This window comes from Cnephaeus nilssonii (genome assembly GCF_951640355.1).
Source record: "Cnephaeus nilssonii genome assembly, chromosome: 12".
NCBI lineage: Eukaryota > Metazoa > Chordata > Mammalia > Chiroptera > Vespertilionidae > Cnephaeus > Cnephaeus nilssonii.
The window spans coordinates 48849642-48877327 of NC_137083.1; the positions used below are offsets into that span (position 1 = coordinate 48849642).

General features: G+C 36.7%; 1 protein-coding gene across 1 annotated transcript in view; it reads right to left on the reverse strand.

The window, feature by feature from the left end:
• Window positions 1–27686, reverse strand: part of CNTNAP2 (contactin associated protein 2) — a 1845950-nt gene that overhangs the window by 1297372 nt on the left and 520892 nt on the right. The gene's annotated exons all lie outside the window — the stretch shown is intronic.

The window sequence follows — 27686 nt, forward strand, 5'->3', positions numbered from 1 at the left end:
GACCTGCTCTCTCAGCATGATGTACAAAGTTGAGGTTGTTTATTTAATAGGCTTCAGAATTTGGCATCTCCTGACAACCTTCATTATAGGAGTAGAGGATTCCAAACATTGAGACTGGAGGAGGGAAGATGAGGAAGATGCTACCCAAACTAAGAGACTAAGAAACAGGTGTCAGGAAAGGAGAACACAATAATCTCCAACTTGAAATGCATCTAAAATGCATCAGTTCCCATATTCGAATAGTCAACTGTGTTGGTACCAGGTGACCCTTCAATTCTATTCCTCACTTGGCTTCTACAGCCACATTCACTTTTTGTCCTCCTTCCTCACTACTAGCTTGTTCTCTGAATCCTTTAACCTTTTGCACTCGGATGTCGAGTGTGACTCGACACGGTTAGCATCGGTAGCAGCTCTATGAAAAAAGCAAGCGAGTGCAAAGGGTTAATGGATCTTTCTCATTTTCTTTATGTCTAAACTAGAGGCCCGGTGCATGGAAATTCATGCACTGGAGAGGGGGGTCCCTCAGCCCGGCCTGCCCCCTCTCACAGTCCGGGAGCCCTCAGGGGCAGGAGGCGACCCAGCGATCAGGGGAAGATGATGCCCCATCACACCTCTGCCGCTGCCACTGCCGGCAGCGCAAGCCTCGGCCGGCCCTGGTTACCTGAGCCTCGGGTGGCCCTGGGAGGCTGGGGGGCTGAGGGGACTGGGGGACTCTGGAGGCAGATGCATGGAGCAGTCGGGCCCGCCTGGAGGCGGGCCTGGCCTTGCCGCATGCCTTCCACCCGGGCGGGGCTGAGGGTACTGTGCACTGCCATCTTGTGGCTATGGGCGCCGCCATCTTTGAGGGTGGGGCAGTCAATTAGCATATTCCCTCCTTATTGGCTGTGGGTGCCGCCATCTTTGAGGGCGGGGAAGACAGTTAGCATATTCCCTCCTTATTGGCTGTGGGTGCTGCCATCTTTGTGACGGCATGAGGGTCAATTAGCATATTCCCTCTTTATTAGCTAGGATGGTAAAGTGCCCAGGACTCAACCCTTGGATTTCTTCTCTGTCTACTCTCATTGTCTGAGAGACTGCATCAAGGCCTGTGTCTTCTCATACTGGAACATCCCAAATGCTGCCACCTTGTGCCATCTGGCCATCAGTCATCAGAAAGACTGCATAGTCTTCCTACTTCCTCCTTTGTTCCCCTATCATCCTTCTGTACATAATGACTAAAGGGACACTATTAAAAATATAAGGGGGCCGTGTGACTCCTACTCTCAATCCCTCAGAATAAAGTCAGAAGCCCTCCAATGGCCACAGTGGCCACCTCCTTAGTTACCTCTCATTCCCACATCCTTGTCCATGACTGTGTAGCCACCCTGGTCCCCTTCCCCTTCCTTCAACAACAGGCCTGCTCCTGCTGTGAGCCTTCACAATTACTATTCCAGCTGCCAGGAGGCTCTACCCTACTCCTCCCAGGCTCTGCTCAGTCATCTTTCATTGCTGTAGACAAGCTCATTAAGTCCACCTGGCTGAAATAGCATGCTGCTACCATCACGCTCTGCACCACATCTGCCTCATTTTCCTGTAGACCATTGAGAGTCACCTGACATATTATGTTTCTTCTCATGTAATTGTTTAGTTTACTGGAAACATATGGGAAAAAGTTTTTATAGTTTGCTTAACACTTACTCTCCAGGGATCTGAACAGTGCTTGACACACACTCTAAAAACATTTCCAGAATGACCTTAGAGTCCTAAAGCACACTGCTTAATTACAATGTGGCACAACACCTGATGTTTTTAAATATATGTTTTATTGATTTCAGAGATGAAGGGAAAGGGAGAGAGAGAGATAGAAACATCAATGATGAGTGAGAAACATTGATTGGCTGCTTCCTGCACACCCCTACCAGGGGTTGAGCCTATATCCCTGGTGTGTGGCCTGACCAAGAATCAACTCATGACCTCCTGGTACATAGGTCCACACTCAACCATTGAGCAACACTTGGCCGGGCACACAACACTTGATTTATAGAAGGGTGCTCTTAAGTCCCCAACAAATCTTAGTACACACTCAGTCTTCCGTTCAATGGCACAGAGGTCACACTGGATATTCTACAATGGTTTCTACCTCACATGTTTATAAACAGAAAAAAAATATTAGCAATAGAAGGAATGAACTAGTTTTCTTGAAAAGTCACTAAGGTAGAGTTCCATCCCCAATGATACTAGAAAAATTAATTATTATCTATTATCTCATTCCTCAAGTGTGTACAAATTTGAAGTTAAAATGGACAAATCCATCCCTGTAAACCATTGTTCGATTTCTTATTTTTCTTAGTTATATTGCAGGTGCCTCCAGGAAATATGGCATGTGTGTATGAATATATTCCCCAGAAAGTTAAATGTAAAAGGATAAAAACATGAACAAAAAATTTATTTTTAAAGTATCAGTTCACAAAGTGGGTGTCTAAAGTGAAGGACTTCATATTAATTATTTAAAAAAAAAAACTGTGCTATTCAGTTTAGTTACCAGTACCCCCAAGTAAATAAAACCTTGATTTCCTCTCTCCTGACTCTTTGGAGTCTAACTTTTTATAATCTTTTGCCATAGTCCTGCATTTAACTGGAGTAATTATTTCTCAACCTCCCATTGTATGAAGAATGTGCTAATGTTCATTCATTTTCCTTTCATTCATTCAAATATGCACCAAGCATCTATGCTGTGCCAGGCAGGGGAAATGCAGCAATAGAGAAAATTGACAATATTCTGCATTTTCATGGAAAGAAACAGACTAAAAAGTAAAAGGTAAATTTATATTATGAGATAGTTATAAATACTATAGAGATGTTAATATGAAAGAGAGGCAAGCAGCTTGGGGGAGTGCGGAGGTTGAGACATTTTTTTGATGCCTAGTCAAGGAAAGCCTCTGCGATCAGGTGACATCCCAGAAGTAATCAGAAGGAAATGAGGAGGTGAGCCCTGTCAGAGTGCTGGGAACAATTTTCTTAGTCCAAACCTGCTCCATAGGGTAATACTAATGAATGATGCATTTTCTAAGAGTTAACCTTCAGTGTGTATATATAGTGACATCTAAAGTAATTTAAATGAGGTTGATGAATAATTGATTAAATGATCCATTAACTAATTTAAATTTAGAACGTAAATAGAGCATTCATAAAACCTGAAGATAGTTTATCCACATTACATTTTTAAAAATTTGACTTCTGTAACAAATCATCTTTATACCAAATTTTAAATTTGTCACTATTTTTTAAAATTCATATAATTAAACATTTTAAGAAATTGGGAACAGGAAATATAAGAGTATATAAGAGATTACTTGTGGTTTTGGTTTTTTTTTGTTGGTGGCTGTAAAGTTATTATCAGAATTTAAGCACTTTTAAGCACTGGCAATCTCACGTTCTCCTAAATTGAGATGTAATTTATAACCATATGATTATGAAAATTGGATCCTAATATAAGGTGACAGGGGAAGATTTGACTTTGGGTGGTGGGCACAGGGTGAGATATACAGATCTTGTTCATGTTGACCAATGTCACCCCCATCAATTTAATTAAAAGAAAGAAAATTGCTACATGTACTGTATGTTTTCTTGAATGACTTTTAATTATAAATAGTTACTGAGATTTTACTCTATACTTTGTACTGTTCTAAACACTTTGGAAAATTAATATATATATTAATATATAAATATATAAATATATAAATATATAAATATATATATATATATATATATATATATATATATATATATGCATGGTCCATTTCCCCACAACAGGTAATAATACATGGACCCACATGAAGTGGTTAAACATGAAAGAACAAGTGATAATACTAAACAGTTTGTAATTCAGTGCTAAATAGAATATCATCAAATACTGAAAGTTACAAATAAATTAAAATGCAGGGCTGTTGTTTAGGTGAGTTGCTTATCAGTCCTGGCTCCACCATAAATGTATAACCTTAAGTTATGTCAGTTCTTCATACAGATGACCCACACACAATAGGAGAGCGTTAGCTAAACTTCTCTCAAGGTCTAAAATCAAGCATTGTCAAGTATGAGAGTCCACAAACAATGTACTATAAGCCAAGTGTGGCCCATTGCTTCCTTTTATAAATAAAGCTTTATTAGAGCACAGCTATGCACACTCATTTATGTATTATCTATAGCTGCTTTCACAGAACAGTGGGATGTCACAAAAGAGACCACATAGCCTCCAAAATAAAATATGCATCATCTGACCTTTTTTTTTTTTTTTTTAATTGACTCCACAGAGAGAGAGAGTAAGGGAGAGGGACAGAGAGATAGAAACATCAATGATGAGAGAGAATCACCAATGGGCTGCCTCTTGCATGCCCTCTACTGGGGATCAAGAACGCAACCCAGGCGTGTAACCTGACCTGGAATTGAACCATGACCTCCTGGTTCTTGGGTCAACATTCAACCACTAAGCAGCACTGGCTGGGTTGCACTATCTGACCTTTTATAGAAAAACATTTCCCAAACTCTGGTCCAGTATAACAAATATCCCAGGTATCCAGGAGGAAGAATGATTAATGATCACTTATGGTATCAGGAGACATATTCTATACAAAAATAGAACCTAAAGAAGTGATGAACTACATTTAGATGAAAAGGGGGTTAAGAAAATTATAGAAAGAGGGAATAGCTTAAGCAAAATCATGATGGGTAATGAAGCTATAATGGGTAATGAAACTTCCTAGAGACGTTTGTAGTAGCACTCCATGCATCCATACAGGGACGTATTGCCATACTGACTATTATGACGAACAATCCAGTTTTATTTCAAATTGCAACAATAGTTATTACACATTACATATTCCAAAGAATCAGCTTGCTTGCTGTGTTAGAACATGTGTCTCGATATTCTGAAGATATTAAATACTAGGCAATCAGGCAAATCCCTGCAGAAAGTTACAATTTTTATAAAGGAGAGGGAGAAAGAAAGAGAGACGGCATGCAAACATTTGAAATAATTTAGTATTGTATTTTCCCATACTGGGATGGCTTCCAAAACTACAGCAACACAACTACAGCAAATATTTGGTCTCTGGTGGAGTTCCCTTCCAGGGAATCTTGGATGAAAACTAGAGAAGCAGATGGGCCTTGAGTTTTATTTTCACACAATTTCAGTCAATCCGGAAGACAGACTAGTTGTAAGAATTCTAATTCAATAATGTCTGTTACCCTTCATCTAAGGGCAGTGGGATCTCTATTGACAAGGGGCATGGACAGGAGTTTGCAAGGTCAAAGGACTTCAGTACCCATGGAATTGGCATTAGAAATGGCATTCAATTGTATCTCTCATTAAAATAATGTAAAATGTTCACAACACAATATTGTTTTAGTTTACAGCACTTAAAATGTGTTTTATATCACACATTTGGAAACATAAGCTTAATACAAAGAAAACAAATAAGAACAGCAAGGAATTCCAGAACTGACTAGTGCTATCAGGACAGAAGTTCTAGCAAATCTTCACTGGTACTTTAGGGGAAAAGCTATTATGGAAGGCACTTCTCAGTACAATGCATCACTTAATGGTCTCCTTATGTCCTGTGCATTCAATTCCTAACTTTTGAAGCTGGAATTACCCTGCCTCAGGTTTTATGGCCATTTTCCTCCATGGTTAGGACAAATTTAAGAGGCCAGACCTCCCTCTAAACTCTCTGGTTCCAAACAATGCTCATTATGGCCCAAGCCTTCTTGAATTGCAAGCTGAATAGCTGTGCTAATTTCCTTCTCTGGCTCTCCAGTAGCATCTCAGTTCTTCCCAGAGATGTTCTGTCTCCCTCTGATGCTCCTTTCAGAGTTGGAGCACCAAGGACTGCACTTTGCCTCTTGTTCCTGAACTTCCTTATGCTCTGTCTGCCCAGCCACATGCCTGACTATTGCTAATTATTGCGTTCACCAGTCTGAGTATGCAACTTCCCGGGTACCCACCTAACGGGAACTGTATCCAACTACTGCTTTCTGTGTTATTCCTTGACACCATTTGTCTGACCTCCTAGACAGATTCTGCTATTGGTTACATTGATTCAATGACAGTGGGAAAACCCCTTGGACAAGTAAAGTGTTATTTCTTTTCTAGCCTAATGAAGAGTTTCAGGATTTGAATGAAAAGGAGACTGAAGTCATGACACGGGTGCTTCCTGAGTAATCGCTGAGATTAATAAAGCCGAGTATGGCCTTCATAAATTATAAGTAGCATCACTTCCCATGCTCTGACCAAGAGAAGACTGGTATAGGACCTAGTCCATCTATATTTCAGAAACTGTATTCCCAAGATTATGATTTCTGCTTAATTTTTATTTCCTTTTCAATAAGGAAGGAAGGAAGGAAGGAAGGAAGGAAGGAAGGAAGGAAGGAAGGAAGGGAGGGAGGGAGGGAGGGAGGGAGGGAGGGAGGGAGGGAGGGAGGGAGGGAGGGAGGGAGGGAGGGGCTCAGGTAGTTGGGCATTGTCCTGTTCACCAAAAATGGTTGCAGGTTCCATTCCATGTCAAGGGCACATGCCCAGGTTGCAGGTTGAATCCCCAGTAGGGGGCGTGCTGGAGGCAGCCAATGGATGTCTCTCTCACACTGAGGTCTCTCTCTCCTGACAACCTCCCATTTAGTATGAAATCCAAATGCCACAAAAGCCTGTGGTGTGCTGGCCCTGAAGTAACTCTGGTTCTATTTTATTTCATGTTTTTCCTCTGGGTCACTAAGTTCTAATCTCACTCTTCTTTCTCTCTTTTTCAGACACACCAAGCACACTCCCCCTGCTCAAGGGCCTTTCCACCCTCCCCGTTCCATTTCCTCTTTTCCTGGCCAGTTTATCTCTGTCAACCAACTCAACTTCCGCCTTTACACCCTCCAAATATTGCTTGCTTTTCATTCACACTGTTTTATTTTTCACATAGCACCAAACACAATCTAAAGTTACCTTGATTGTTTATTGTTTTAAACATTACTTTTTTTTTTCCTCTTTGAGATAGTGATTCTGTTTTCTTTGGATGTACACAAGAAGTGGGATTGCTAGATCCTATGGCAATTCTATTTTACAAATTACATTTTAAGGGTTTTCTTTCCCTTTTATTTCTTTCTTTTGAAACAGATATTTCTGCTATAGAAAAAAAAAACTATAGTCACAGATTCAACTTTATTGATGTTCATTAGGGTCTTGGAAGGAATTAGGACTTGGTTAAGAGGAAATGTAGTATACTGTGATATGTAAGAGGAGAGGCCTTCAACTGAATATAAGGACCAAATCAAATTTATTGGAAAATAGAGATTTCAATCTTTTTTCTTTTTTTTTTTTTTTTTTTGTAGTTCACAATCCTGGCCAAATTCTTACTTTTCTGTATAGCATCTATGCTTCCTGATGCCACCTCTAGAATTTTATTTTTAGGGAAAAAAATCACAAAGGGGGCGGCAACTCATTTATTTATTTGTTTATTTATTTATTCTAAAAACCAGGAGAACATGGCATGTGCCCGCCTGGCTGAGCCTCTATTCTTGGGGCCTAAGAACCTTGCCTGCGGCAGGAATTTCACAAAAATTGTTAAATCAATGAATTACTGACAATGATAAGTAATAAATCCATCTAAAAGTGAGCAAGGGGAACTAATTCCTAGTTTGTGCTACTGAGATGTATTCACTTTAAAGAATATGGTGGTGTTTTTTTTCCATTTTTAAAAACTGCTTGTCCAGAGAGTGAGCATTGGCTTCATCCCGTGATGTGATGCAAATATCTTCCTCACTGTATCATGCACAGGAATCATCAACTATCTGATCTCCATCAACATTTAATATGTTCAGTAAATTCCACCTATGAGTGAAATCATATGTACTTGTCTTTCTCTGGCTTGTTTTCTAAGGTACATAAGGCATTGATTGGTGTTTCTAATAGCAGTTTCATCCTGTTTCATTGAAAATCCATTGTGATAAGTATTTGTTTATAGTGGATCTGTGCCAGAAGAAAGAGGGCTTCTTCCCTTTCTTAATATGTGGAGTTTGGAGCAAATAGTAGGTATTCCTACTTTTTTTAATTTTTTTCGTATTAACATTTTTTTCAAAGAAAATTAAACTAATGACTTAATTAATATAATTACTTAAAGAGAAAAGAAGCATAATTACTACAAAGTAAATGGAACAGAGGATTAAAGACATGAAATAAATCTATGACATCATTTGTGATTTTATGCCTAAGCTCCTTTTCCCCCCATTGACCTCTCCCCAGCCACCCCCAACCCCCAGCACATGCCCTCAACCCCACCCCAACCCCTATCTGTATCCAATGGTTATGCTCTTATGCAAGCATACAAGTCCTTTGGTTGATCTCTTTATATACTTTGAAAAATGTTGAACACAATTAGTATAGTAACGAATGACAATGAATAAATTCAATGCTATTACATTAAAAAAATAAGATTGTATTCTTTCATTTTCCTTTTGGTTGGTCCAATAGCTATGCTCGGAAAAATATTTAAAATATAGCTAGAAAATCAGTCACAGTTGCAAGAATCATGGTTGTAAATCAAACAGGAAATTGTCTGGTCTGCATGTACCAAGGGCAAATCACTTGGAGACTTGTAGTTCAAATTTTGCTGGACATTTAACAGCTGCAGCATATTTCTGACAGATGGTCTAACAGATGAATCAGTTTCAAATTATCTACTGAACTATTATATGCTATGAAAAAAAACAACACACAACAGATTTGTGAGGCTTGGAAAAAAATAAGTTTTGTCTCCTCTAACTCGAGCTTCTAATTTCACAGAAGTAAAACCTATTACACAAAATAATAAAAATTAACTTTTACCCTTTGTGTACTCTAGACAAGTTTTTTTAAGAAAATTCAATACAATTACTTTATGCCAAAAAAAAGGGGGGGACATTCAAAAATAGAATGAATGATTTGTCCTAGAATCAGGCCGAGGTTTTAATCTCTGAAATAATTTGAGATTTTTTGTTTTGTTTTTTAATTGTTTTTTAAAGGTAAACGTCCCTGTGGTTCCTTTTTTTAAAATATATTTTTATTGATTTCAGAGAGGAAAGGAGAGGGAGATAGAAACATCAATGATGAGAGAGAATCACTGATGGGCTGCCTCCTGCATGCCCCTTACTGGGGATCAAGACCAGCCTGGGCATGTGCCCTTGACCGGAATCGAACCCAGGACCCTTCAGTCTGCAGGCCGACGCTCTATCCACTGAGTCAAACCAGCTAGGGCCAATTTGAGTTTTTTAAACTTAAATTCTGCAGTCTCATAAGGAGTCAGAGCTACCAGCACTTTTAATAAACCAATAATTTGAAAAGTGTTAAGCTCTATTGCAATATGACTAAATGAACTTGAGAACATACTTTTTTTTTTTCCTTTTAAAGAAATCTTTATTGTTGAGAGTATTACAAATGTCCCAACCCCTTTTCCACCCATTTCCACCCACCATTGTGTTCTCACCCCACCCACACCTTCACCATCCTTTGCCTGTGTTCCTGGGCAATGCTTATATGCATATACATTATTTGGTTAATCTCTCCAGGCCCTCCACCCCTTCCCCCTAGGGTTCATCAGTCTATAGCCTTCAGACTTTCATTGACAACCTTCCTATGGTTGCGGCTTTTTTAGATTGAGGTTTGCTAGTCCACTGGGAAATGTCTCATTTTCTGACTCATTTCATTAATTAGTTAACTCAATGGCAAAATTTAACAATAGATGCAATGTAGTTATTGACAACCAAGTCTATTTCCTGGACTACTTAATCCATTTACCTTTAGATAATTGACTAAAGTGCTGTATAGATACACATCCTCCAGTGTTCCTGGCTCAAGTCACTGTTGATGAGTGCAAAAATGATATGCATTCATTTATTCACAGAAGAAATACAACAGGGAATAACACAGTTTTATACTATAATAAAAATTATTAAAAATACACTGTAGTATGTCAGATGCTGATCATTATAATGGGGGAAAATAGAACAGGGAAGGAAGATGAGAGTACCTGTCAGGGATTGGGTGGGTGGGTGACTGCCCTTTAAATTGGGGGTTCCAGAAAGCCTCATTAGTAAGATTCTTGATAGTAAAAGCTTTATGGACAAAAGGAAACAAGCCAAAGTGTTATCTGGTGTCTGTGAAGTGGTAGTTCCAGGAAGCGAAACCCAGTGAGAAAGCCCCGGCACAGGACCAGGATGGGCGTGTTCGAAGACCGCATGGAGCCTGTGTGGCTGGACCAGGGGAAACATGGGCTAAGCAAAGAGGAAAAGGTCAGACGGACTGAGGGGGGAGTGAGCGCAGCTGGGCTTGAAGGGCCTTGTGGGAAGTGCAGAGAGTTGGGCTTTAGTACCAGTCAAAGATTGGAAGCCCTTCACAGCAGAAAATGTGACATTTTACCAAATTCATTATAAAAGAAGTGAAAGTTTAATATAAAGTGTATCTTTATGTTTTCTTTTACTTTTAATTTTTTTCTTAGAGCAGCTTTAGGTTTTCAACAAAATTGCAAAGGGGGTACAAAGATGTCCCATACACTTCCTACCCCACACATGCATAGCCTCTTTCTTTATCAACATCACTCACTAAAATGTTATATATGTTTTATCACCAATGAACCTTGTCTAACCCAAAGTCCATAGCTTACTTTAGGTTTCACTCCTGGTATTTCACATGCTATGGGTTTAGACAAGTATATAATGACATATATCAATCATTATAATATCATAAGGAGTATTTTCACTGCCCTAAAAATCCCTGTGCTATGCCTATTCATCGCCCCCAGCCCCATCTGGGGAAGGTCAGGGAGGGAGGATCAAAAGGAAAGACACCTAGAGACAAGCAAACAGGGACCAGAACCCAAGAGATCAAAACCTCAGCCAGACTGCTGAGGACCAACCTTGAGAGACCTTTTTCATATCTGTGTTTCTTTTCTCAGCCTGGTGGATGGGAGACAGGCCCTATAATCTTAGGATTTTTTCATAATGAAAAGATCATACTCCTTCCATAGAAAGGAACAAAGAGAAACCATAAGCAAGCAAAGGCACAGAAATGAGACTAATTTCAGGTTACCCAAAGTAACTTTGATTCATAGGCCAGGTGCACCCTGGGAACTGGTAAGAAAAAGGGTTGAACATAAGTAGTGTGTTGAACATTGAAAACTAAACAGATTACTTCTAATCTCCCACAAAAGGGAATTGGGAACAATTAGAGGTTTCTGAACAGAAAAATTATAGAGTAAAAACATAGGGAAAGTTAGAGAAATAAGCAGGGTTTTGTTTTTTAGTTTCCTTAGAGGGGGAGATACCCAGAAAATGAATTCCAGATGGGAGAAGAAAATATATTTTTAGAAAACCAGGCAATCAAATAGGAAATGAGAAACCCCAATCTATAGAACTCTGTATTGCCTACATGCACAAAGCAACCAAAAGATGAAAATGTTACAGGTTTTACGTTTTGAAATGAGAAATAGCAGTGAAACAGAAATGAAACATATATCTTCATGGCTACCTAATGTAGAGACATCTGCAGTCTTGCAGAAACAATCACTGTTATCCCAACACCTACATTTCTAGAGAGCTGGCCTCCAAACCAGATGTAGAAAACCCGTGTTCTAATTTCTGTTCAGTCTCCTCTCATGAGCAAGACACACATTCATGTTAAATCTCGGTTTCCCATCTGTAGAGCAGGAGTGTTGGGCATGAAACCCTCAGGTCCCTTTCGTGGCTGAAATTTCCGGATTCCATAATGTCATAAGATGCTCACAAGGTTACACCATGTTTAAATGCTAGCCTGTCTCTTACTACCAAAAAGGTGCTTGCTTAATCACTTTTTTTATATAAATAAATTAAACATATTTCAAGGAAATTACAAAACAGATCATTTAATACTGGTATGGATTGATAGCCAAGCACAGAAAAACCATTATTTTCCAGCTTCATCTCTTGGCTCCGGGCTGACAGTTCTCACTGGGAGCTTGATGAGCCATCATAAGTAATAGATAATGACACTGCCTTCCTTTGTCAATAAAGCCCAGGACACAATGCCAACTCTGCTCATTTGAACATATCCAGATTTTCGAGAAATCAACATTCATTTCATAGCACGCGGGGCTCATCTTGTTTTATCATCACGATTGATTGTTTCTTTTCATGAGACATATACATTCAAAAGGGATCTGAATTACTGGCTCAAAGGTTCACATTAAGGAACTTTAATTACATAGCCTTGAAAGGAATGTTGCCTTCTGATTATTTTATTCAATCACTTTCTGAAATGGAGAGTTGATGAATTGTGGGGTGGATTATAAATAACCAGAAGCCCAGGCCCTCCATCTATGTTTAGGAAGCAGACCTGCAAAGTGCATATTGTTAAAAAACGGGTGTTTTATAAATATTATGAAATTTTTTGTCATCTAAACAAATGGATATAAGACAAATGTTTAGTACTATTTAAGAATATTTCTGTATTCATTACTATAATGTTCCTTACAATGTAGCCCTATAATTCAAATATGAAAAGAACAGGAAAATATGGAGGATAAAAGCATAGACTTAGGAAGCCCAGAATTGCATTCTGGTCCACTTCTCAACACTAGTATTGTTTGGGTGCATCTCTTAATATCTTAGACCCTCAGTTTTACCTCTGGCAAAACAGTAATGAAATCCGAGTTAATAAAGTATTATTAAGTATCAACAGGTGGCATATATTTACAAATGGAGTCTGGGAAGTGGGGGATTGGGGCAGATAATAACTATCTGTGGCTGGATGGGATTATACAGTCCAGAGAGGGATATAACATGAGCAGATATCAGCCATGCAATATTGACTGCTTTGGTAGTAGAGAGCTAAAGGGCTCATTAAAGTATTGGGTGTATATAGGAGTCGGGCAATCATTTTGCCTAGAAGATAATATCTCCAAAAATATCACTATGCTAATGAAGAGTTCCCTGAAATGATATTTAAAAATGCTTTTTAAATTCTAAGTCACATACAAGTATTAGTTTTGTTTACTACTGTATCTTAATAAACAAAACCAGAGTTAAATACTTGATATTTTTTCAGATTTCTTGGTTAAGTAATTTTAAAACACATGACATTACTAGGTATGCCAAAATAGACAATTACTTTTTGTAGATAATTGTAAGTATTTTCTTATTTTTTGCATGCCTTCATGTAAACCAATGAAGTAGGTCACAATATTTCTTTTACCTTTTTCCTTATAGAAAAGGCACTTAGATTCCAGAATTTCAAATTGATGACTAATTTGAAAAAAAATAAATGCCTATCAACCAATGAAGTCTAGAGAATTCTTCCAGGTAGCTGACTCTTTCTAGTCATAGTCATAATCATTTTGATCTTTGCTAAGTATGTTCTACTTTTAAAAATGCACCATCAAAAGGCAAAAACAGCCTACATTATGGAACCAGGCAGTGTATTTACATTGCAGACCCCCCCCCCCCCCCGGCCCACACCGGGCAAGAATTTCTTCTATAGTATCTACAGGAATATCTATGAGTCCCCTAGAAGGAACACTGTCTATTTGACTAATTCAATAAATCAGGTTACAGACTCGTGCTGCACACTCTTACATTTCCTTGATACAATTTCCAACTCTCTGTTGCAAGCCAACCTAAAAAAGACTTGAATTATGTGTTTGCTATTAGTTCATCACTTGACATTCCATATTTCTTACTGCTCAGAACATAAGAATATGCACATTTATACATTTTTCTAAGTTTCACTTCTTGGTTACTGTTATTTGAAACTTAATATCAAGAATGCACTTGACAAGTTACACTGGAGGTGACATAGCAGTTTGCGACAAGAAGTATGAACATCATTTATTCATGGCAGAGCACTGTTCCCTTTCGATTTGAGTTTTCTAATAACTTCAAATGCCACTGTTCACCAATAACAATTTATTTTCCAGTGGTACAATTGGTGATGTGGAAAATATTTTTCCTGGATTTCAAAGAGCATATATATTTACAATACACTTTACAACCCAGCCTTGCTCAGAGTATAATTTCATATCAATTGCAGCCATTCTCTACTCTATCTCCTTTGTCTCTCACTTTCCATGCCCAGCAGTGTCCCCACCACCACACCAGGGCTAGATATATGTTTGTTGAATGATTACACATGCCTGTTTATTCCTGTCTCTTAGGATGGGAGCCTGTGGAGTTTACAGACACAAACTCCAATTACAGTTCCAACTGGTACAACGAGGAATGCTGAATTCAGTACTATTGCTAGAGAATGCCACCCCAAAATACTTCAGAAGATTGTATGCTGAAGTTTACTTCTCTCCCAAATAGGGTATATAATCCAGATATAATGGAAGTAAGAATATCTTTGAGAAATCTGAAGTAGGTTTTCGCCTGGAAGAAAAGCAAATTTAATGTGAGCTGCAGCATTTTTGTTGTTGTTAAGAGTAATTCCTTACTTTGAGATGATTAGAGTAAGTTTCAAGGGAGAAAAAAGGAAAATAATTTTGAGAATAGGGTGTGTGGTTTCCTCAAAATTGCATTTCTTAGAAACAGATCGCCTAAAACAAATATTTCTTTCCATCAAAACTGCAGGGGCAAAATAAATAGCCCATCTTTCCTAACCCCTGCCTACACCTGCTTCACTTTCTGCCCAAGAATTCTGAAAAGACCTGCAGAGATACTCTGACTCTATGGCCCAGCAATAGAACTATCACATAGAGAAATCTCCGTCAAGGTCAGCAAAACTATTGTGGCCTGCTAGAGACAGTAAAAAATAAAAATAAATACTAACAACCTACATTATTTAGTTTTCTTTCTCATTAGATAAAAGCAGTGATAGGGTGGGTGCACGTTAAATAGTAGTTAGTTGACATGCATTTTTGTTCATGTCTCTGAGGATAGCAAAAATTGCAATGAAGGACCACTCAAAATGTATTTAACTAATATTTTCTTTTCTCCTTAGAGGGAAAAATGTTTTATCTTCCGATGCTTCTTTTATGGCTTATTGCCAGCTTAACTCTACATGTTTATACATCTACTTGTCTCAGAGTTTTATTCATCTTTTTAAAGAATTTAATGCCTACTAAAATTAAAATATTACTGTGAGAAATAGAATTGGAAGATGCTACCAGGTCCTGAAAATGAAGGCTTTGAATATAGTTTTTATGGGTGATTGGAGGGGGTGAAGGGAGAAACAAAATAGAACATGAAGATATGAGACATTAAACTTCAGGAGTAATAACATTTGGGTCTTGGCTAAAAACAGAAAGCCAATGTAACTATACCATTAGTTGTCTTGGACTAGATCTGACCTATCTACATGTCCACAGAAAAGGCAGGAATAAATGCGGCCATAGCTAGTGTTGTATCACACAAATACTTAAAAATAAATTATTGAGCTCCTATTTTTAAAATTTTATGAATTGAATTTTCATAAAGATTCCAGATATTTGAACCTAACTAGAATTTTAGCTGTTATCCTGCCCTCAGTATTATAGTTAAATCTAAAAGTAGCAACAGCTGGAAAATTGATGGCTGAGAAAAATTCAGGTGATATGGCAAATATATGTCCTAAAAGATGAAAACCTTTGATGATAAATGTGGATGAAACTGGTTTGAGTATCAAGACAATGTCTTCCAAGATCTTTTAAAAAGAAAATTGATTTCTACTTATATTCCCTCTATGGGAATCTACGTTGCTTTACTAATGCCCAAGATATAAAATTCAACATGGTTTCTATGTGCTCTGACTTTTTGTGGGTCAAAATTATAGGCTTTTGAGGATAGAATGTTGAAAATCATGTAGTTCTAATATTTCCAAACAGTTACTCTTCTTTTATCAACTTACCATGTCAGTGTTTTCTGGTGCATGATCTTATAGACATAGATACTTAAATTCTAGACAGTGCAATAGAAGTAGGTCAGCATAGAAAACACACAACTGAATCCAGACTCTGGTCATTCCTACAGTGTTTTCAATTTCACATAATTTAAAAATTATAATAATATAAAAGATCAATAATGTGGTGATTGTGGGGGATGATGGGTGGAGATGGAAGGGTATAAGGTGGATATATGGTGATAGGGAAATCTATATATAAAACCCTAATATGCAAATAGACCTAACGGGGGAACAACTGAACAACCGAACAACCGGTCGCTATGACGTTCTCTGACCACCAGGGGGGCACATGTGGAACATGGCAGGTGTTGGCAGCAGGTGGCAGAGCACGGAACATGGTGGGCAATGGCCACGGTGGGATGGTGGAACAGGTGAGCGAGGGCTGGTCAGAGATTTTTTACACAACTTGCATACAACCCTGTATTAACCAGAGAGGTCCAAGACAATTCACTGACATTCCTTTTGCTCTGCAATTGCTATCTAGACGCAGCTTTTAATATCTAGATTTAATCAAGAATCACTGATGAGTTCTTTATTAACTGGGAATACCAATGGAAGGGAATTAGTGTGATCAAACTGAAGATTTAGCAGCCTCTTGAGAACTAGAAACGTAAGTTTATACTCATATCATACCATAGGGGAAAAAACTTAAGAATCATCTAGTCAAAATGATGTACTTAGAATGAGAAAACAGACCTAGAAAGTTTCCTCAATGTCAGTGAAAGAGTGGTGTGTGTGTGTGTCTGCGTATTTTTAATTTCTACTTTAACATGTAACATTCAACATTCCTATGTATGTGGGTGAGTTACAATGGGGTCTTTATATTGAGTAATAGGTAACTAAATGCTGTTCTCATATAAGCATAGTATTTAGGCTGGCATAAAAATAAGGAAATGTTTTTATTATAAGCACATATATTAATGTTCAAATGTTCTCCAGATTGCTTATTTTTAATTATTAATAGGTCTAGGGAACAAATTAATTTTTCCTACACTATTGACAATACTTGAGACAGTGCCTCAATAAAAACGACTTATTATTATAAAGTATTGTTGAATTTACTTCCAATTAAACATGTAAAAGTTTAATTGTTCTATCTTTGATCTGTGTCATAGAAAACATGTTCTTTTAAAAATAAAATGGGATGAAGGAATAAAAACACTTAATTAATCCCCTGTTTATTTCTATCAGCTGTTCTCATAGCTCAAGAAGCTGGACTAAGCAATTAACCACTACATCAATACTTAGCTTTTCATGAAAAAAATAAAAGGCTTCTGTTTCTAAATTTCTCAAGTAATACAATTACTAAGCTATATGGTTGAGTCTCATAAGGCAATAACAGATAAAACATAAGAACTGTACAAATTTCTGCCTACCCCATCTGTTACAATCAGCAGAAAAATACAAATTAAATCTTAACTTCAATAAGATATGACTGAGGTCAATATAAAGATTGTATAATTTTATGTTGGTGAAAAAAAAACAAAAAAAAAAACTTCACCAAATGTTACTAGATAGGCAATGCCAACATGCTCACAAGGTTGTCTCTGCCTATCTATACAGAGTTGGACCTTACTAAAGGACTGACTGCTTATATAGCCATGGCTAACAGCAAGAGGTTCAGCACAGGACCAAGCTAATGAATCAAGGTTGTCTCTTTTGACTGGAGGTGTGGGGGAAGGGGGGTGGGAATGGAGCAATCATGCAGTCGAATTAAAAGAAATAACTGTACAATGAGCATCTGAGAATGCAAGGGCAGAGAGAAGAGAACACCAGGACATCCCAAATAATTTTATCTCTAGTTCTAAGGGAGCAGAGTCAGGTAAGAATGGAAACAGAAGAGAAGCAGATACTCCAGACTTCAAAAATGGAATGTGCCTGCAGCTAGCAGAATACGGAGCAAAGAAACAACTACTTGGGGTCAGATATTAATTAACATAGACAGAATTTGGATTTCTCTCACCAAGGTTTGATCTTTCAGGGAGATCCTTTGCCCTATGCTACAAGTTTCAGGACCTCATAGACGTGGGAATGTTATTAAGAAAAGGTGAAAGGAAACCCATGTCTCATCCTCAAACACTGCCGCCCCACTCCCCCATACCAGATTACTGTCTATCTTTGGGAACATGCACGGAATTGGTCCAGGTGAAACATAGGGTAAATAGTATGTGACAGGAATAATTCTAATCCCAAGGTCTTTGTGGAGATTAGATGGGAGATGACATGTAAACAGATCCCACAAATATTGAGGGAGCAATACTATAACCCCTGTTTAAATTCATGCTCCACATCTAAGTATTTATCACTTTCAAAAATATTTTTCTAATTTAGTATCTTCTCTCAATCTGTTATTCAAGCCTTTTCTCTAGCTTCCTTTATTCTGGCCCGGATCATATCTTTTCTGAACTATTTTAGCTGATGTCTACAAGAGAGGTGAAAATGTTTTAAAAGTATCATGGATAGCCATTTTTAAATTTCTGGGATAGCTGGATTTGGTTTTGTTTGGCCTACATTATAAAATATGCTGAATATCATTGAATCTGATAAGAAATCAAAACCTACACACAAGTTTAAATTATCGCAGGGTAATTGAATTGTTAAGAGACTGAGTTCCAGCTTTGCCTATTGTTAGTCGTGTTTCCTTATGTTCACCAGTGAAGAGCAGGTAATAGAAGCATTCACTTTATAAAATTGTTGTTAGGCTTAATAAATATGCACATAAATACACATGAGTATGCATAGATATGCACTTTGTATTGTAAAATATGCATCCATAAAGAATACATAAGTACATATGTTTCTATAAGCATATGTGTGAGTGTGGGTATATAGGGTGTGACAAAAGTAGATTTATAGTTGTAAGTACATGAAACACAGAGTGTATTCTTGTGTTATATAGGGTGTCCCCCCCAAATGAAAATGTTTACATACTTTAACAACTGATAGTGCAATTGATGTTTCTTTCTTTTCAGATTTAGTGTGTATACATTTTTAGGGGACACCCTGTATATTTTTCCATACAGTTGTTTGGAAAATGATTGTATGCGAGAGAAAGAGAAAGAGAGAGAGAGAGAGAGAGAGAGAGAGAGAGAGAGAGAGAGAGAGAGAGAGAGATATTGAGGAGGGAGAAAGAAACCTTTCATAACACCTGACATTTTATGCCCTCACTACATATTATTTTGCAAGAGAACACCTTAAAAGTTAAAGGAGATTCAACAGATTTGAAACAAAATACAGATGGTTTGTAGGCAAATGGCTTCATTGTAGGCTTGCTGTACATGTATAGTATACTAGTAAAGACTATAAGCCAGAGGCAGGTGAATTTGAAAACCAACTAAGCCAGAAATTCTTTATATCTTAGAAATAATTTAGTTCACTTTGAATAGAAATTTTCCAGCCTTTCTGATAGCCTCTTAACCTGCATTTGACCCAAAATTTTGCTTTTTTTAAAAGTACTCATTGTTGAACATTTCCATTGAAAATGTTTCCATTATATTGTAAATGTTTTCATTATATTGACTTAAAATTTTTAGCAATGTTTGTAGTCCACTGGTGATAGGTAAACAACCATATGCCATAGAAAAAAATATGCTTTAGAATAATTATAATTAGACTTTAAACATTTCCTATCATTATCCTTTTAATTGCCTTTTCATTTAGTGAGAAGAGCTAAGGTTTGAGATAAACAAAGTTGGGTCTGAAACCCCAGCAATGATACCTAAAGCTATATACACTTGAACAAGCCACTTCACTCTCTGGCAATAATGTTATCTCTGAAATCAGGATGATAATTTTCTTATTACTAAAGGGAAGAAAAAGGAAGAACACAGGAGGGAAGAAATAAAATGAGTAGGTGTTGTATGTTGAATTTACCAACCTCTATAGCAGGCAATTTTACCCATAAATTATTTAATCCTCATTTATATTGGATAGATATTATCAAACATTTTTAAAGTTGGGGGGGAAATGGTTCCATCAAAGTTAAATCAATTCCCAACAATTATAAAGCTAGGGAATCACCCACCTTTATCTAAAACCATTATGGAAGGACTTCCCTGGGCAAATTTCTGAGAATTTACATGTATGGAAATGGCTTGTAGAAAAGGTCTTATTTAGCTCACTATTTTAAAAAGTTTTAAATGAAAAATTCTCTCGACCAATATATTAAGTAATAAAAAGTTTAATGGTTTATTTTGATTTCTGCCTTTCATTTCTGTTTTAAAATGTCTTTAAAATATGTTAATATTATTTTTGAATTAAGCAATTGCAAAATTTCATCATGGTGATTAAGGAGTGATGTGCATTTTGCATTATAAAAGAGACAAAAAGACTTCCAGTAAGTATAGGGTATTTTCCCTCCAAAGAATAAAAGCAATTATTCACTGAACTGGATAAAAAAAAAAAGACAATCAACTTATTTCAAACCCTTTGAAGTGAAACACATACAGTGAGAGATAGGGTGCAAAGAAAGTGTTCCAGGTCCAAGTAAGAAGAATAAATTCTAGCCAAGCTCCCATTTTTTCCTCTGGAAAGTGATGAACAAACTATCTCCCTTGTGCCACTTGAAAGTATGTTGTACATTTCTAATCAGACCTTATATGTGAAAGTTCATTGAAAAGTATGAACATATATTCAAGTAAAAAGGATTATTATTGGCAGCTCTGCAAATAAAATAGCCATGTGTAAATATTCTTCCAAAATTTTGACACCTTTAAAAGATAAGTAATGAGCCCAGGCCCATGTGGCTCAGTTGCTTGAGCATAGTCCCATGCTCCAAAAGGTTGCTGGTTCAATTCCCAGTCAGAGCACATGCCCAGGTTGTGGGCTTGATCCCCAGTAGGGGACTTGCAGGAGGAAGCAGAAAGATGGATCAATGTTTCTTGCTGTGTCTCTCTCCCACTCTCTCTTCCACTCTCTAAATATCAATAAAAACATATTTTTTAAAAAGAAATAAAAACATAAGTAATGAGAACCTAGGTACTATGCCAAGTGCCAGGTGCCAAGGCTGCATTCAGGGATCCTACTGTAAGAGCTTCAGATGTATTCATACTCTTGATTCAATAAATCCACTTCTGGGGATTATTTTCTATACAAATAATCCTAAATATGGGGGGAGATCATGTAAAAAACCTTTTGTTACCTGATTATTTATAATAGCAAAAATATTTTAAATGATACAAATATCAGTTTAACATAGAGCTAAATTATATAATTATGTTTTCTCAATTAAATATTAGAGTCACTAAAATTCTGATTGTAAAATATATGATTGGAAAGTGCTTTTGATATAATGATAAGTGAAATAATCAGGAGACTGTGAGTGAATTGTAATTACCAGTAGGTAAAATTTTACAAAGTAAATATTTTCATAGGTAACAATAATGAAAGTAAATGCACCAAGTTATCAATATTGTCAGTGTTGGTTTGTGAGATTATTTATAAAAAAATTCAAAGGGTGACCCTCATTTATAATATTTTGCAATTTTTGATGGATCTATTAAACTTACAATGATTTTTATATAGTACTATAGCAATAATCATGTAATACTAAGAAGTGAGCTCATGTACTAGATTATATTATTGCTGAATATATCTATAACTCAGTTCTAATTTTCTCCAGATCTTATTTGTAATAAAAATAATTGGAAAAATAATTTACATAAAACATTTCCTCAATAACTTAATTTAAAATATATAAATCTCGCTTTGATTAATAGTTCTCTAGGATAGCAAACTGAAACAAAATACTTTTATTTCTACTGACTATGTTCCCAGCATTAAGTTAAATTCTATTTTTTTTACAAAGTTAACATTTATGACCAATAAATTTTGTCATGATCAAAGCCTAAATACATGAAGAATTAACCCTGTACAATAATGAATTAACAAGATTTGAAAAAGATAAAATGAGTCACTAAATGATTATCATTAACAAAAAGTTCCACTCTGCTCCCTTATGGAGAATGATGAAACACTCTTTTATTCAACCCTATTATACTAATGAGAAGATACTCTACACTTGATCATAGCCAAAAGGCTGGAGAAGATATAGTAATGCCTTACTGCCAGTGTTTAATGAAGAGATTTCATAATTATTAAAACCACATCTGTTCAATTAAAAAGTTTCTTATAAGATCCAATCATCCTCTGCTATTTGGATGATTGGATCTTGTAAGAAACTTTTGGCTACAGACAGCAGAATGCACAGACTGTATATAAGCTCTGGTTTCTCTCCTTGCATGAAGAGAAACCTTATTTACCAATGGTGAACACCGCTTCTAATAGACTTAAAAAGATTGTGTCTATTTTGTACATTTGCTTAAATCTTGGTTCAGTCACTTTCTGACTTGTAGCACTGGGCAGGTCACTTAACTCCATTGCTTTGTTTCTTCTCATCTGGAAAATATAATGCCAGCCTTACAGAGTTATTGTGAGGATAAAATGAGATACTAAGTTAAAAGTTTCTGGAATAATGCCTGGTACAAGTAAGAACTAATTCTGGGTACCACACACTGAACATGTTTCTATATAAGGTGAAAATTCTGGAATCATTTGACCTTCAATACCGTTATTGAGTTCACAATTTAGTAATGCATTAATTGCTTCTTTTCTAAGGACATTACCCTGACTTATCATGCCCTAAAGCAGGCAACCTTGAAATTCCAAATTTGTTCCAATAGAAAATGGATTGGATTAGTGAATAGCTTACTTACAACTTGATTATTAAAAAACACATGTCAATCTCTTTGGCCTTACAAATTGCAAGTATTCCATCTATGGAGGACACATTCTTCCCCTTGTCCCTAGCCCTAAATTCCAAATGTAAAGTGGAACTAATAAGGCTTAACTTAAGCTCTCTGGCCTTAGGAAGAATTATGTTTGTTTGCTTTTTATTGACATTGGTTAATAAAACTATATATGTTTCAGGTGTACAATTCTATAATACATCTTCTGTATACTGTATTGTGTGTTCATCACCCCAAGTCAAATCTCCTTGCATCACCATTTATCCCCGCCCCTTTTTTTAAAATATATTTTATTGATTTTTTTTACAGAGAGGAAGGGAGAGGGATAGAGAGTTAGAAACATCAATGAGAGAGAAACACTGATCAGCTGCCTCCTACTGGGGATGTGCCTGCAACCAAGGTACATGCCCTTGACTGGAATCGAACCTGGGACCTTTCATTCCGCAGGCCGATGCTCTATCCACTGAGCCAAACCAGTTAGGGCCATATATCCCCCTTTTATCCTCTTATATTTCCCCCCACCCCCTTTTCTCTCTGGTAATCACCATACTGTAGTCCAGTCTATGAGTTTTGTTTTGACCACCCACCACCCCTTAGTCCCTTTACCTTTTTTCACCAAATCCCACAACCCTCCCTTCCCTCTGTCAGTCTGTTCTCTGCATCTAAGATTGTTCCATAGTATTCAGTCACATAACTGCATTCCTGGGAAACACATTTACCACCTTGATACTTGAAAAGAGCCACACATCCCACTGGATTTGTGTAAGATGAAGGGTAGTTTCAACATCATGGGAGGTCTTGATAAGTGGCAGGAAACACATGGGGAAAGGTGCTGGCATCTGAAGAGTTTTGTCTTCCCAAGTCTATTTTCTGACAAGGCAGGAACATTGAGAAGAGCAATGTGCTCCTTGAAATGTTGGCACCATAAAATCTCTGGCAGTGCACAGTAACGATTTGCTAAACACTTGCTAATTAAATGAAAATGAATTTTAAAGGGAGAAGAATCAGCATGAAAATGGAAATCCTTGAAAGTATCCCTTTTCATAAAGATTACCTCCTTGATAATATTTAGTATATATCTCATTCAAACTTACATTTCACGTTTAACCAGGCTGTCAAGATTATTGTTAACATGGTATTTAAAATTAAATATATGCTTCACAGGTGTGGCTGAGTGGTTGAGGCATGCAGGAGGCAGCTGATCAAAGATTATCATTGATGTTTTTATCTCTCCCTCTCCCTTCCTCATTGAAATCAATTAAAATATATATTTAAAAATAAGAATGAAATTAAATATATTTTCAAGACTACTAAATATAATGGAATTACTAACTACTAACTTAAAGAAGATTTTTTTTCTAAATTGTTAACAATTTAAACAAAAACCATGTACAAGTAATCCCACAAGTTAATGCTGAAGTGATGTTTCCCAGGTTTGGCTTTCTTTTGGCTGCTGTTCCCTATGTCTTGGAGCTGGAAAACATCCGGTCTACTTTATGAACACCATTCATTACTGCTGCTAATTGAAGGCCATGTATTGTCACATTACAATTTTATTCATGTAATTTGCTCCAAAAGCTTGTGTTATGCATGCTTATGATTTTCAGACAAATGCTTAAGACATGTGTTACAATAAATGTCACTGCATAGGCAGGAACCCAGAGAAAATAGTGCATTTCAATGAAGCTTCCAAAATTAGTTACTTTTTCTTTTTTGGCTACAGACAAAAATAGATATGTATTGCACTTAAATTTGGCATTGAAGACCCCAAATTATCTTTTTACCTTACCATTCCCATAAGTTATCTCTCTGATCCTTACATTGGATTAATCTTGTCTATCCCTCCCTGAGTCAGGTTGGTCATCAGGAGTGGATTGTGAAAAAGTCTTAAAGAGGACTATTTAAGGATGATGATGACTTATGCTGGACATCTATCCTCATTATATTTGGCAGATAGACCAACCAAAGGACTTGTGTGCTTGCATATGAGCCTAACCAGTGATCACGGACAACAGGGGGAGGGGGGCATGCGTGTGGGGGGGTTTGGGGAGGGAATGGGGGGCGGATGATGACAAATATGTGATACCTTAATCAATAAAGTAATTTTAAAAATGCAGTCTAAAAGGAGAGTGAAAGCACATAACCATTACTGGTATATTATCACTATGCTTTGTAAGAGTTTTTCAGTAAGGAGAGATTATATGGTTTGCAAACCGGGTCAACACATCTTGTTAAATTAATCATTTCATACCTGGATTAGTGCTGTTGCCTCTTTTTTTGGTTTCTTCCCTCTGATATTGGTATCTTCTACCTCAGAATTATCCTCTAACTTTGTCCTTCCCACACCTACACCCTCCCCAACCCTGTTACTACTCTATTATAGAGTACACTTTTGTTTCCTACAACCTACTGATCACTTTCTACTCCTTGCCAGGGCTCACAGTTGGACATGACTTTCAAGTTTGTTTCCTATGTCTCCCAGATTAACCTGGTACTTTGGTTATTCCATATTTCTTGTCCTATTAGAACCAGCTAATATTCTCTGTGTTCTCATGTTTCTAACTCTTGTTTGCTTATCATCTCAGTCACATTTATTGATAATATCCTACTATCTACTGAAATGTAACCTACTATGTGTTGCTTATATACCAAAAATCCATCTCAACTGAAGTATGAGCCAGGCATGTCTAGGTGCCCACCCTTGCAATTCTCCTCTAGCACCACAGTGGACACATAGTGAGCAGGCAAAAATATCTTGCAATTGATTTCTAAAGTGACATGCCAGAAACAAAAATCTTAGCTTATTTTATGGAATGTTTACTATTTTTATAAATATCATATTTAGGATTGCTCTATTTTCATGACTGATTCTTTTCTTAATGGAATAAAAACTCATGGGTAAAAGCTCCCTCTACTGGTTCTCTTTAACATATCAGAGGAAAAGTAAAAAATATATATATTTAATATGGTTTTCCTAAGAAGTTATCAATCTAAAAAAAAATTCAGAAAAGTCAATAATGTTATCAGCCTGTTTATTCTTCTGTGCTTTTATTCATCTGATCCAGTTTCTGAAAAATTTATGCTATGATAGTTTGTAATCCTTTATTTTTTCAGATGAAACATTTGATTTCTCTTCCATCCATAAATTCTACTATGCCTCATTCAGTACATCCCGATCAAGCTTACAGCTCTACCATTTCCTGGGAGGTGACACAGCACAATGATGGAGAAGGAGAACTCTGGGGTGGGCCTGCCTGGCTCTGCACCCTGTCTCCACCCTTGATTAGCAACAATTGAATCGCTCAGGATACTTAACAACTGCTTATCTCACTTTCCTCATAAAAGAAGTGAGGATGACAATAGTGCGTTCCCCCTATGGTTGTTGCAGGTTTTAAATGTTCAGACAGAGCATTTAGCAAAGGTCAATATTAAACCCTCACGTCCTAGTAAGGCCATACCTCAGTACACCCTCAAATACAGGATAAAATCTCTTGACTGAGTCTTTGCCATGATTCTGTTGTCACGATCCTTACATTCTCCCCGATGCTTCCCAATTATCTTGTGTGTGTTGTCTTCCGTATATTCATTTTATTTTATAGCACTGTGGAAAGAACACTTAACATGAGATCTACCCTTTTAACAAAACTGTAAGTGTATAGTTTTCTATAGGCACAATGTTGGACAGCAGATCTTAGAAGCTACCCCTCTTGCATAACTAAACTTTTATCCAAAATAAATAAAAATGTCAAAGCGATATCAGCACTCCCATGTTCACTGAGGCACTAATCACAATTGCTGAGGTGTGGAAACAACATAAATGTCCATTGGTGGGTGAAGGGATTTAAAGAATACAATATATCCATAATATATATTAAATATCTATAATATGTAAAAAAGAAGGAAATGTGCAATATGTGAGAACGTGGGTGAACCATGAGGACATTATGCTAAGTGGATGAAGCCAGTCACAGAAGAGCAAACACTGAATGCTTCTACTTATATTTGGTATCTAAAATAGCCTTCCCCTTATCTTGAAACATCTTTCCATTTACATGCTGGATGTCACAAAAAAAAAATGCCTCATGATCTAGGCAAAAATAATTGACATATTTTTGAAGGAAACTTAAAGTAACCTAGGACACACTTTCATTGGAGCCTTAGTTTAGCCATTTTATGATATTTTACTAAAATCAATGAATAGGATTTTTAACAAATGGGAGCTGGTATTCAGAGACATGGCTGCCACCTAAGACACAACTTCTTCAAATGATCCTCCATAAGTTCACTCTCCTTAGTCAACAAATTCAAGAACATGTTTATAAATGGGAAGTATACAGTTTGTATAATATAAGGTTAGGTGTGTGGACCCTGGAGACTGAATCTTTGGTCCCATAACCTGTTTGTCCTTGGCAAAGTTATGTAACCTTGTATCTCAACTATGAAATAGGTATTATATTTATTTCTATTATTTTCTTGCAATTAAAGATTATTGAAGCAGGTTATCATGCAGCCTGATTCCAAGCCATACCGAGTATATAATAGGCAGATAGCTAAACGTATCAGTAAACATGGATGAGCAGTGCTGGTAAGATTAATATGGGGTATTACCACAACATATATTTAAGTATATATGTGTTTTGTAATTCATATCATATTGACTTGTTTTTTAGTAAGAGTATTTTAGGAATTTATTTTTATCAATCATTGGTAAAGTTAAAAAAAAAAAGATTAAAGAGAAAGAAGAATGCTTTCCACATAAATCACAGATTGCTAATACTGCTCATAGTGAAGGTCATTTCAACAGCAATTTTTTTTGATCTTCATGATATTTTGGAAACATTTCAGCGTATTTCCAAAAGACCGTTTCAAATTTAGATTTCATGGTTAAACATCTGGGTTTCTTTTTCAGTCCACTGAGCTGCATTTACTATATACACTTTCTACTTCTTCAGAAAATAAAAATAGGTTTTGTGAAAACTCAGGAGCTGCAAGATTAGAGCATTACATAAAATTAAGGGTTTGGGTGGCTTAGTTAAGAAATT